Here is a 13530-nt window from a genome sequence, read left to right as displayed (position 1 = left end):
GGGTTGTTTTTTGAAGGATTTTTGGGGAGGGAATATTTTCAAGTGAGGATGACTGAATCCATGGATGCAGAATCCATGGATATGGAGTACCAACTCTATAAGCAGTTTAGTTAATGTAATCTGTTCAAATAAGCCAAGATCTGCAACTGCAGTTTGATACTGGCTTGTTCAAATTATGCTTAGAACAAATAACAGTCTTCTTTATTTGGATATACACTTGTCCTTCCACATTTGCTGGGGTTAGGAGCACAGGACCCCTGTGAATATGGAAAAAACCACAAATAACAAAAACACTGTGATTTTATCAGAGAGAACACCTCTCTAGGAATCTCTAGGTCCTCCAGTGCAACTCTATGGTCAACATCTGCCAGACACTGACCACAGAATTGCACTGGAGGAGCTACAAAAGCCTAGTGGAGCATTCTCTCTAGGAATCTCTAGGTTCTTCAGTGTGTCTTTTGGAGTTGACCATAATGTTGTGCTGGAGGACCTAGATATTCCTAAAGAGAACCTGTTCATAAAATCTTGAATAATCAAACCCAAAGAAGTCAAAGCAGCAAATGTGGAGAGATGAGTGTAATGAAAACCTTGGTTTCCATAAAAAGGGAGAGGAGAATGCCAGCTCAAGAGGCACTATGGTGTTCTTTTGTGATGTAAAATCATCATTTTCCATTACATCTACGGCTAATCATAAAATTTTTATAACCCCAGAAGAATGGAACACTGATGTCTGTAAGGATCCTGCTAATTTAAACAGAGATGGGATGTGGGACAAGCACACAGGGCAGGCAGCAGAGTCCCCCTGAGTGATTGTTGCATGGGGGGAAAAAATCAGAATTGTTGAAATTTCTGTTTTAGGTACTCACTCTTTTCTACATTTTAATCAACTGCTTTCAGTTTAGCAATTCAGCACTAGTAAAGCTGACATTCGACAAGTTCTTGACAAATATGTTTCATAGCTTATTGGCTCTTGTTGGATTTGTTTGGTCTTGGTTAAATGGAATCTCACATTCTTAGCCAACAGTGGATATAAGTAATTTTGGTGAAGAGGTCTTCGATATGCTCTCCAGTTTGTTGCTGTGGTAAAAGTTCTTGCTATTTTGGCTGTGTACCACTTCTATGGGCCAGCATTTAGAATCTTATTGGTGCTCTCCTATTTCCACTAACATTCCAGTTGTTCAGGTGGATGAAAGCAAAGCATGGTTCAACTGGGTAAGCATCATTAACTTCAAAGCAGCTGCATACACACATAAGTGTAAGGTCTCTCTTTTTTCTTTGACATGCCACATAACTGTCTATCTCTTATGTCTCCTTGTAATCAGAGAAAGGCGGGGGAAGCCCCAAAGTCCAAGCTCTTCCTGTCTTTCTATAGGTGAATCAATTCCAGACAAAGAACTATTTAATGTTTAACCTATAACAAAGTCAACTGTTTTCATCTTAAATGCCAGATATGTGGAGCAATCTCCTCATCCTGAAATTCTGTTGTATTATTAAAATTAATCCTCCACTTTACTGACAGAATCAGAAGGTTTTCTGTGGGTTTTCCTGGCTCTGGGATCACAAGCGTTTCTGCTAGACAACATAAAACAAAACAAAATGGTACTATATAGAATCCAGTTTAATACAAAAGTGACAAATACATGTTGAGTGAGAATCTATATGTGTGTTTATTCAGAAGGAAACCTTCATAATGTCAATGAAACTTATTTCTGTGTATGTTTGCTGTGCATTTTGTAACTTGCTTTAATGGAGATTATTAAATCAATCACAAACAACTCATGTTTGTCAGATTACTGCACTCGGCATGTATTTGTTAGATGGGAATTGCCAGCAGAGGTCACCATTGCTTTAAATGGCATGATAGACTTTTAAAAAATGAATAGAAAAACTGAAAGTGATGGTCTGGGACTCTGGGAGAGAAGCTCCATCCTCACCTCCCAAAGATTGGACCACTGACGTGACAGAATCCGTTTCAAATTACTTCACTGTGTGATGACATTTAAACAACATTTCCCCCCACAATTTCAACATAATCGTAATTGTGTAGGAGAAAAACTGTGCTAGTGCTGGTAAGACAGTGCATCTTATCCTTTAAACTGAGAATAATGAAACTGTACAGGAATCTTGAAAGAAAATGCCTGCTTTGGAAGACATTGATGTGTACTGAATGATTACTAACTAACATCCTCTTAACCTGAGACTTCATATTTAGACTAGCCTAAGGTGTCCCCTCGTGTCTGTCTGTAAAGGAATAGGCACCATCCACATAGAAACAGGCTGGATTTTCTGAATCGAAACTCTGACAACTTGCAGTGAATAAGAAATACTGATTTTTTGGAGCTAGGACTGCCACTGTCATAACAGAACTTTTCCAGGGCAAAGAAAAATCCTCGCACTCCCTGCACATCTTTTAAATGAATCTGAAAACAATTCACCCAGAAGCAGCAGCAAAGCTGTGAACTCTGAGTGGATCCAGCGCCTGGAGAGAGTAATGAGCTACCGTCCATCATGACTTCTACCATGAAACAGATTCTGTCCCTTTAGGGCAAGTTCTCTGCATTTCTCAAGTTGCTGAATTATCCCAATTCCACAGACTCTTTTGAAAGTGACTGTGCTGCTGAGCAATGTCTCCAGATGTTTCTGGGATTGTTAAACCGTGATTCTGAAACTTGACATTAAGGTCCCAATCCACTTGGCCTAAGCATGTGCTTCATCTAGCTTCTCTGGCCTTTGGCCTTTATGGTCCGGTTTGTCATGGAGGTGAGGCAGAAATCCTGTTCTAAGGCGATCTTTCCAATAATACCTCCATGGGCCATAACCATATGGATATCATTTTGCTATAGTACAGTACAGATCTGCACAATGACCCAGACATGTCATCACCGTTGAATCGTTTAATTATGAAACTGTTGACGAAACAACTCTATATACAGGGCTGGAACCAGGTGGCTTTAAGTCATCGGCACAATTGAAGCTGTCAGGAGGCGTTTGAGAAATAATCTCTTGACAAAAGCTAGCAACCAAGGCCTCAAACAGTTTAGTTACTTCAGAAGCAGAGGGATGAGATTATTTTAAAGCAGTGCACATTGGATAACCTATGCTGAGCCCTAGTTTCTCCCACAAAAAGGTTTTCCACTTGTACACTTTCTGAAAACGTCCCAAGTTGCAACCATTTTGGCCCAAAATGTCACAAGTGAGCACACTCTCATCTACATTTCTCCCAAAATTTCCTGAGAAAATACAGGAAGCTCAGCGGAAGAAGAAAGGATCCCTCAAACTTTCAACAACCTGCAATCAACGACAACAACAACAAAACAACAACAACCCTTCTCATCCCCCCCCCCCCCAGTTTTCCCCTCTACTGTCTGGCTTGGAAAACAACAACAACAACAGACACATAGCTTCATCGCAAAACATAAACCAATGGACACCCTCCGTTTCCATCCTGTCCCTGTAAAGTGTAAACTGACAGTAGTGAGGAGTTCATAGCTGCAGGAATTTGGGGGGAAGGTGAGCGAAAGAGAGACTTCAAGAAATGCAGCCTGAAAGAGCGCAAAGGGGAGGAGAGCTGCTTTTTTAAAACTCCGATTCCCAGCAGAAAAAGTCACCTATTTAGGCGTCGAGTTTCACACTAATTGTAGGCTGCCTCCACACTGGAGAAGTAACTCGGTTCGGCTCCGCTTTAACTTGTTGTCTGGCTCTTTGCTATGGAATTCTGGGAGTTGGAATTCCATTCAGCTCCCAGAATTCCATTGCAAAGAGCCAGAAAAAGACTTTAAAGCGGTTACTTCTCCAGTGTGGAGGCAGCCTTGGGGTTTGCTAGCTGCTGTGAAGGTCCAAACTAGGAGGGAAAAAAGTAGTGTTGGTTTTGTTCGCCGCCTTGAGTGCCTATATTGGGAGAAAGGCGGGATATAAAACAACAACAACATTGGAAGTACAGTAGTAATAATAAGTGGAGCCCTCGTGCTCCATGCTAGGGTCGAATGGCGAGTTCTAACCCAGCCGCCCTTTCCCACTTGGAAAACTCACCTCAGGTGGGCAGGTGGCGAGAGTCCCCCTAGGAGCTGCTGCTGCTGCTGTTGTGGGTTGCGTTGTTGTTGGAGGAGGCTCTCCTGCCCGGAGTCCCCGCGTGGCTTGCCATCCACTTCGCGCTGCCCTCCAGCCCTGGCTGCCTGACCCACTGCCTGACCCAGCCACCAAGGGACTTCTCCTCCTGCTGTTGCTGCTGCTGCTGCTGCTGCTGCTGGGCCCTGGCTGCGGCTGCTGCTCCTGCTCCAGTCCCAGCGCCTTCCCCAACCCTTGCGCAGACTCGCCTGGAAAGCAGTCCCCCCGAGGGGCTCTCCCTCACTTGACTCTCGGCTGAGTGCAAATGTGGCCCCAGGGGAGGCCAGCCCTCCTTCCTTTGGCCAATGCCGGAATCCGACTCTCCTCCGGGCCACGCGCCCAGCTCTTTGCGGCGGCTGAAGGGAAAGAACTCAGCAGGCAAGGCAACACAAGCCGCCTCGAGGGCTTCCCTGGTCGGGAGGGGGCTGGAGAGAGGCGGCGCACGCGAGTCTCCCCCCCCCAGCAATGAGGGACGTGGGGGGAGGAAGGCAAACAGGAGGGGCTTTCAGGGTTATATGCTCTGGAAGAGTTGGTTCTTGACGTTTCGCCAGCATTAGACCACAAGTTGAACGTGAGTCAACACTGTGATGTGGCAGCTAAAAAGGCCAACGCGATTCTAGGCTGGATCAGTAAAACATATAGTGTCTAGATCAAGGGAAGTCATAGTGCCTCTTTATTCTGCTCTGGTCAGGCCTTTCACCTGGAATATTGTGTCCAGTTCTGGGCACCACAATTCAAAAAGGACATTGAGAAACTGGAGCCCTGTGTCCAAAGGAGGGCCACTAAAATGGTGAAGGGCCTGGAAACCATGCCCTATGAGGAATGCCTTATGGAGCTGGGTATGTTTAGCCTGGAGAAGAGAAGGTTAAGGGGTGATATGATCGCCCTGTTTAAATACTTGCAGGGATGTCATATTGAGGAGGGAACTGGACACAGTATTCCAGGTGTGCCCTGACCAAAGCAGAATAGAGTGACACTATTACTTCTCTTGATCTAGACCAGGGGTAGGCAACCTGCGGCCCATGGGCTGAATGCGGCCCGGTGAGGCCTTGGGACCGGCCCCAGCCCGGTCCTGCCACTGATTGCCGCCGGGGCCTTTGGCGTCTCGCGCGAGGGGCATGGTGGGGCAATTGTCTATAGAAGCCTCAGAAACATGCATTTATCTTAACATTTTTTTAAAAATCAGCAAATTTTTTCACGTGTCCTCCATTTTTAATTAAAAAAGTGCCCTCCATTTGAAAATGTTGTCCTACATTTGTCCCGGTTTATTTATTTATTTAATTTTTTAAAAATTATTTAATTATTTATTTTTTGGCTTTGGCCCCCCAATTGTCTGAGGGACAGCAACCCGGCCCCCGGCTCAAAAGGGTTGCCTACCCCTGATCTAGACACTATACTTTTACTGATACATTCTAAAATTGCATTGGCCTTGTCAGCTGCCGCATTGCACTGTTGACTCATGTTCAACTTGTGATCTACTAGGACTCCTAGATCCCTTTCACATGTAGTCTTGTTCAGCCAGGTGTCCCCCATCCTATATCTGTGCATTTTTTTTTTTTTTTTTTTGCCTTAAGTGCCCTCCAGGTGTTTTGGACTTCCAATTCCCAGGTACCTCAGTCAGGAATTCTGGGAACAGAAGCCCCAAACCTCGGGAGAACCAAAGTTTGGAAAACACTGCCATTTCTGTCTCATCTTGGAAGCTAAGCAGGGGAAGTCTTGGTTGGGGCTTGGATGGGGAGATGCTATGAAATCCATAGGGTCACCATAAATTGGCAGTCAGCATGAAGGCACACACAGCAAAGAAGGAATTTCAGTAGGTGTTGCTTGTCATGGGATCAGGTAACAAGCAACACCTGCTGAAGCTCCCTCTTTTACAGTGTGGTTAAAGCTACAGGAACCATCTCCAGTTTTCACTCTGGCAGGTGTAAAGGCCAAGGTTGTCTCATTCCCTGAAGCCAGAGGAGCAGCACTTCTATCTGTGACAGCTCCCACTGCTGCCTCCTCACTCCACCTCTAGTTTTCCTCCTTCTGTGCCTTGGTTCTATTCTGGTGGCACTGCCACTTGCCAAGTGCCTACCTATCCTCTGTGTAAAACAGTACTCGGGCACAGTTTAATGCAGAGTAGGCAGGGAGCCTACAGGACCTGAGCACAGAGGTAGAGGATATGGGGACTTGGCGATATCTCATTCACAGGGTCACCATGAGTCAAGGTCGATTCAAAGGCAGCTAACAATAACAACAACAAACAGCGAACCCATGAAGTGAGGCAAAGAGGAGAAGGGAGTGGATGGAATACCTGGCGAGGGGAGAGGGAGGAAGGTAAGGCAGCTACAAGAAACGAAGATGGATGTGAAATTCATGTTGAAAGCACCCTCCAGGGAGGAGCTGTGCAAATCCTGTTCCTGCCACTCATGAGGCTGCTGGAGAAAGAAGAGCACTGGGAGTTGTGAATTGTGAAGTTTCCTTTTCCCACTGCCTGGCTTCCTTACCTCTCCCCTCAGATACCCTGCTTCCTCATCCATCTGCTTTCTTTCTTGCCCTCACTGCCTCACCAACCACATTTTCTACCCTCACTTCCTTTCTTGCCTCTAGGCCAGTGGTCCTCAAACTTCACTCTTTAAGGGATTTTGGACTTCATCTCTCAGACTCCCAGACTATTGGCCAACGTGGCTGAGGCTTCTGGGAGCTGAAGTCCAAAATCTCTTGAAGGGCACAGTTTGGGGACCACTGCTAGGTGCTCACTTTACCCTCCTGCCTCACTTTCCTCCCTCCTGCCTCACTGGCTGAGTTGTTACCTTACCTGCCTACCTATCTTCTCCCCCTCTTGCCCTCTCTGTCTTCCTTCTTCCCATCTTACCCCTTGTGCCACTTTGTGCCATTACTTCTGTGTAGGAGTAGATAATAGGTAGGCAGCCAGACTCAAAGGTAAAGAAGGGAGGTGAAGTATATGTATGCTGGGAGGAAAGCAGAGTGAAAGAGAAAGGGAATAGAGGGAAGTGGGGATCATGGAGTTGTCAGTGATGGCACAGTTTTCAGTTCTGCCTATTGATGGTGGGAGATATTGGACTGCCACTGTCAGCAAATTACAGTTGGCCCTCCACACTTGTGGTTTTGACTTTTGCAGATTTGATTATTTGCGGTTTTGATTAATACAGTATGTTCTCTCTAGGAATCTCTATGACCTCCAGCACAACTCTGCCATAAGTTGATCATAGATTTGTGCTGAAGAACACTTCTCTAGGAATTTGTAGGTCTTCCAGCATGATTCTGTGAGAAACTTTGGCAGATGTTAATAGAATTGCACTGGAGGACCTGGAGATTTCCAGAGAGGTGTTCTCTCAGGTAAAAAAATGATAGTGTTTTGTTTTTTTTATTTGCAGTTCCCCACATTCACAAGGGTCCTTCACCTCTAGGGAATGTGGAGGGACCACTGTAGTTGAATGTCAGCTGAAGATTCTTTATTGGTTGAATATTGAGTTACACAATCAAGCCAACTGCAGATTAAGAAATGCAAAAGGCTGAAGTGGAAACAGTTTTAATAAATTTTGTTACTTTCGGAATGCAGGAATTCTATACTGTGTAGCCAATATATGAGAACTGGTAACAGTAACAAGCTTGCTGAGGAAGTAGACGAAGTCTAAGGAAGCTCATGCTGCAACTTCTTTTACACAGAAAATATGCAGGGGTGGCTGTGTTGGCCATTTAGCAATTTCAAACAAAAATCCACCAAACAGGGATACCTTTATTGGCCAACTAAAAGACACAATATACCTATTGCAAGCTTTTGAGGGTCCACTGGCTTCTTCATTAGGCAACATGTCTTGCCTGATGAAGAAGCCAGTGGAGTTTTGAAAGCTTGCAACAAGTATATTGTGCATTTCAGTTGGCCAATAAAGGTATTTCTGTTTGGTGGATTTTTGTTATTCTTTTACACAGTTAGTCTCAAGGGTGCTGCAAGATCCCTCTGCAAGCTTGCTAAAAGAAAGCTAGGACATTATATTAATGTATAAATATCAGATTATTTTTTCACAAATTGCTAATCAGAATTAGCAGGCCAAGATACACAGATTATGAATTCATAAATTCTGAATGCTTTGTTGGACTAAATGGACTTTTGCCTTGTTGCAGCTGAATAATTCTTCTGTTCTTATGTACAACGTCCAAAATACTGCAATTCAATCCACTTTAGGTATCAGAGAAAGCAATGAACTCTCTGTGAAAGTTCTTGCCAGGGTAAAGCAATTATGCCATAGCACACCTACTGCCTGTCAATAACACAGTGATATGTATAAGTAATAGCTAATTGCATAATTCATTAATAAAAAGGCAATAAATCATTCCTTCACAGCAGGAGAGCAAAGACAGAGGTAGCAACAAAAGTATACACAATCTTTAAAAGGGATGCATGCCTGGCTTTGACATTACTAGCAGGCCTTATGCAGCAGGTGCTCAATCCACCATTCCATAGAGTTTAATGGGTGTCCCCAAGATCTTACCTAAATATACCTCTCCAAAACATACAGGGAGAAGGAGCACCTCTACATATATATGGCTGTCCAAGAAATGAAGCCTGTTTGAGGGTAGGCTCTTACGTGTCCCACTCATGAGTTCAATACACAGCGTGAGGTTGTTAGAGGAAGCCTTCTTGGAAGTGACGCTCCACTTGTGGGATTCCCTTTTGAGGCCTGCTTGATGCCAATCCTGGCTTCATTTAGGTGCCAAGTGAAGACATTGCTGTTTTTAAAAGCCTTTGGGGACCGCGTGACTCACTCTAGAATGATTAGGCACAACGTTTTAAACTGTTTTAACCTGTTAAACCCGTTTTAACCTGTTAATATGTGTAACATGTTCTAATCTATTTTAATTATTTTTTATAGTTTTAAAGTGTTTTTATCTGCTTGTGTTGATTTTATTTGTACACTGCTCTGAGATCTCATGGGGTGAGATACAATGAGGACATGACTGCCAATGAAAATAACTCCAAAATGAGAAAATACTCTCTCCATGTGGAGGCATTGTCCTATCATTGCATAATGACTGTGAATACAAGTTCCTCAAAGAAAGTGCAGTACTTGTTGTTTGGTTAATTAATTACTTGTTAGATTCATCATCTGCTTTTCCTGAAGGTGGCATACATGGGTTAGACTTTGCCAAAGAACTCACACCTGATCCTCACAATGGCTTTGTGAAGTAATTCAGGATGGAAAAAAAATTATTGTCCCAAGGCCTCTGAGCTCTTTGGCCAAGTCTAACCCCTAAACCATACTAGTTTCCCCCTTAAATTGATAACTATATGTGGAGTCAAATCCAGATGGCATTCTAACTGCATGGAGGCTGAAATGAAAGACAGTTTTCTGTGCCTGCTATATTTTACTTCACAGCAAATTAATTATCCTCCCTCAAACCACAACTAGAAAAAATTCTAATGTCTTAATTCTTAGGTATAAATTAAATAACTAATCTGAATCGGAGTAGACCTACTGAATCAAAAGAACTTACATAAGTGTTGACCTTCCACATTCCCGTGGATTTAGCTGGATTCATATGTCAATCTTGCAGAAATAAAGGAACAATTGTAAAGTGCTATGGAAATTATACATAATACAAATAATAATAAGTGACAGCAGGGGACAGCTGTGGATACAAGAAATGTAAACAGGAAAACCAAAATATGGGAAACTTCTGATCCAGAACAAAATAGAATGTGGACCTTTACTTCTAACTTTAGAATAAGGATGATGGGCTTGGGGACAAAACTGATGCATAATTTTTGGGGACCTAGAACACTGTCCCCATGTAGACACCACAGTCCCTCATCCCATACACAGAATGTCATGAGCCATGAAGAAGTTTGTTTTAATGCTCAAGTTAGGGTTATATGACTTACATTTCTGAAAAAAATCCACCCCCCCTTCCACTTTTTTACTAGTTCCTTTTATTTAATAACATGCTGCCTGAGAGTGCTCACACATTCGCTATTCAGTAGCTTTTGGGGATTATCTGGGGTGTGTGTGTGTGTGTGTGTGTGTGTGTGTGTGTGTGTTAATGAACCAGTCCAGCTGTAAACATTACATCAATTAACTTTAAAACTACAGGCATATTTTTGGTATTTTTCATTGCAAAATAATTAATCCTCCCAGTCAGTTTATCTTGCTAGTTCACACCCAACAGAGAAAGATGGCTAGACAGCCTAACCATTCTAGGCTTATTGCGCTATGCCAGCAGTTTTTGATTAGTGCTAACTTGCTTAAACGACTTTCATCTTTTGTCACAGTAACTGGTACTGAGTTAAACTTTCATAGAGTTATGTACCCATCACTGAAAATTATTTGTGCCTTGTAAATCTTAATTAATATTATAAGTGGGAATAATTCATATTCATTTCCTGAATGTCCTTGTGCAACAGTTTGCAAGGAAAACATACAAAAAGATCTTTAGAATACTTTTGAAGTAGCCATTTTTAAATTTTTCCAGTTCTTTGGGCTCTAGTGTCATATATTTTAAGGGTAAATGGAATGTAAAGCAAACTCTTTGCATCTGTCTCTAATGTACCAATGACATTGTTCAAAGCTGCATTGAAACTGTGACTGTAAGAGAAATAGATAATTACAGAAAGGGCTATCAAATCCCACCAGAAGATAATGCTCCCCACTATCTTATGTCCTTTTCTTTGTCCTTTCCCTCCTGTCTACACATTCAGAACTCTTGTACACATCTATTGCACTTCCTAGGCACGAAGAATTCCTGATGTGATAGACTGGGTCAGGAAACAAACTATTTGTCTCTGACCGCACATTGCCCTAATTTAGCTGTGCAACTGTACTGGTGCTGTTTGAGACAATGGCCTTTGACTGGGGCTCAACAAGGAAGCCCAGCAACTGAGAATGTTGCTTGAGGTTGCTCTGACATTGCTTCTGATTGGCTCCAGCAAATATCACAAGACCTGGACAAAAGACGTAGACATTCTGCTATTGTTTTTAACTGCCCTTGAGTTGGCCTCTATTCATGGTGACCCTGTCAATGAGACACCTTCAAGCTCCTCTGTCTCAACTGCCCTGCTCAGGTTTTCAGGCTCATGAGCATAGCCTTGATTGAGTCTGTCCATCTGATAAGTGGTCTACCTCTTTTTCTGCTGCCATCCACCTTTCCTAGCATTATTGTCTTTTCTAGTGAGCCATCTCTTCTCATGATGTGGCTGAAGTATGACAACACCAATTTAGTCATCTTGGCTTTGAGAGATATTTCAAGCTCTCTAGAACAGGAGTTCTGTTCTAGAACCAATTTGTTTGTCTATTTGGCCATCCATTATATTTTTGACACTCTTTCCCAGCACTACATCTCATGCGCTCTAGAACAGGAGCTCTGTTCTAGAATCCATTGTGTGTCTTTTAGGACATCCATGGTATCCTTAACTCTCTTCTTCAGCACTACATCTCAAATGAGTTGATATTCTTTCTATCAGCTTTCTACACTGTCCAGCTTTCACAAGAAGTTCTTGATGGGTAATATGGTGGTTTGTACAATCCTAACTTTGGTATTCATCTCAATATCTTTGCACTTTAACATTCTGCCACATACACACACACACACACACACACACACACACGTACGTCCATTCTCAGGCATTATCTGTTATTTAACCTAAAATTTTCCTCACAGTAATGGAGTCTGGATTGGGTCTCCTTGGACTCTGGACCCCACAAGAGCTCTAGTCCCACTAATGTGTACTCTAGTCTACTCCCATCCTATATGGGGACCCTGCTTCCAGTAGCAACACTGTTTGCCATTAGAACTAAAAGCCTTACTCTAAAGTCAAGTGCAATAGATACAAAATTAGAATACAATATTCTAAGATGAGGGATTGGATCACTAGAACTGAATGAAGCGCATAACCTTTTGAACGTTCTGCAAATGTTCTCCATTTTAGCCATAAAATTCAGCACTAAAAGATTGTTGTTCCTATTGTTAAACAACTGGTAGTCAGAAGTTCTTGCTGATCTCCTGCACATCATCCTGTTGTCTACCAGCTGCTACAGATTCTTATGTGCACCACTTTAGAAAGGGCAAACTGAATCCAAGTACATGCAACAGGTCTTAATCATTCTGATTGCATCCAGTAGAGGGCACCACTGTGAGACAGTGCCATTTGTTTTAACACTGGCAGATTTGAAAAGGTAATTTAGAGTGCAATCCTATGTCTATTTAGTAGAAGTAAAGCCATTTGAACTCAATGGCACTTTCATCTGATTAGAGATGTAATAACATTGCACTGAAGATAGATTAGGAAAACAAAATCCCATTTCGGATTTGTCAGAGACAAATATGTCAGAGAAGAGTTCTCAAGAGTATACTTCCCTGTCTTCTTATCCAAAGCCCATAAAATTGTGGAATGTAATGATGATTTTGAATCTCATTTCATTTGAACACTTACTTTGTTCCTGCTTTCCTATACTTCAGTTTTCTTCCATTCAACCAGAGCTAACATGGGGGAAAATCCATAAAGTAATGCCATTACTTAGAACTTGTTGTAACATTATCTTTTGATCCTTAATCTTTAATTTACTGCACTTACGTGAAACTCACATAGGATAGCTACTGGTGTTTATCACAATGATGTCAATACCATGTTTTATAAATGTGTTGTTCTTCAAAGCATGATTGTATATATGCTCAAATCTCTGTTAATACGAGTAGATATGTGATATGAATAAGTGCCACTTGATTTATGTAGATTGCTAGACAGTTATGCAGATGTTTAACGTCTGCATAAAGTGGGGATGGGGTGAAATCAAAGCATTCAGTATCTATATAACGTTAGATAGCACAATGGCAAGTTATGTTTTGTTTTACAATGTGTTTCTAATACCTCTTTTCCTGAATAAATGCCTTCCTGTTTTACAGTATAGAACTAGATCTGTGATTCAATGAGTTTTGTCCACTTTGATTTCCTTTTCCTCACAGCCCCCTTCATGTACCCTATATCAGCTTGAGGAGTTCTCCAACACTCTAGAGACAATCTGGAGACATGTGGAGGTTTGAGGAGAGGATGCAGGGTCATCCATAAAACCGGATTCCACCACAGTGGGGCAGAAATGACAGCTTTTTGCCAGTGCAAAAAGGAACTGCTGTTTGCTGCTCCTTTTTTGGCTGGCAAAAACACAGATTTGGGCCACAGGATGTGGTTGTCACAGCCCCAATCCAACTTTGTCTGGGTGGTCTGTTTCACCCCTAAAACACTACAGCGCCCCCAGCATGTTCTTTTAAAACTTTTTATTTTCAAAGTCTGTCTGAGCAAAAAGGTTTTAGCCTGCGGACAGATAGTCAACAAGGAGGGGGCCATGCTGGACTCCTGGGAAATGGAGGTCCAGAGTATAGGAACAGCTATTGAAAAGGCCCTCTCTTGTGTTCCCACAAACTGTGGCTACA

At 42.5% G+C, this 13530-nt stretch overlaps 1 protein-coding gene across 2 annotated transcripts in view; it reads right to left on the bottom strand.

Moving 5' to 3' along the window:
• Positions 1–4319, bottom strand: part of NGF (nerve growth factor) — an 84908-nt gene extending 80589 nt beyond the window's left edge. The window contains exon 1 of one of the 2 annotated variants that reach the window (XM_042463918.1): positions 4030–4319. The gene's annotated coding sequence lies outside the window, so the exon portion shown is untranslated. The remainder of the gene's footprint in view (positions 1–4029) is intronic. The other variant, XM_042463916.1, reaches the window with a different exon arrangement.
• Between the last annotated feature and the right edge of the window lie 9211 nt (positions 4320–13530).

This window comes from Sceloporus undulatus, chromosome 4 (genome assembly GCF_019175285.1).
Source record: "Sceloporus undulatus isolate JIND9_A2432 ecotype Alabama chromosome 4, SceUnd_v1.1, whole genome shotgun sequence".
NCBI lineage: Eukaryota > Metazoa > Chordata > Lepidosauria > Squamata > Phrynosomatidae > Sceloporus > Sceloporus undulatus.
The sequence above is the reverse complement of the archived record's forward strand: the minus strand, read 5'-3'. Positions and strand labels throughout refer to the sequence as shown.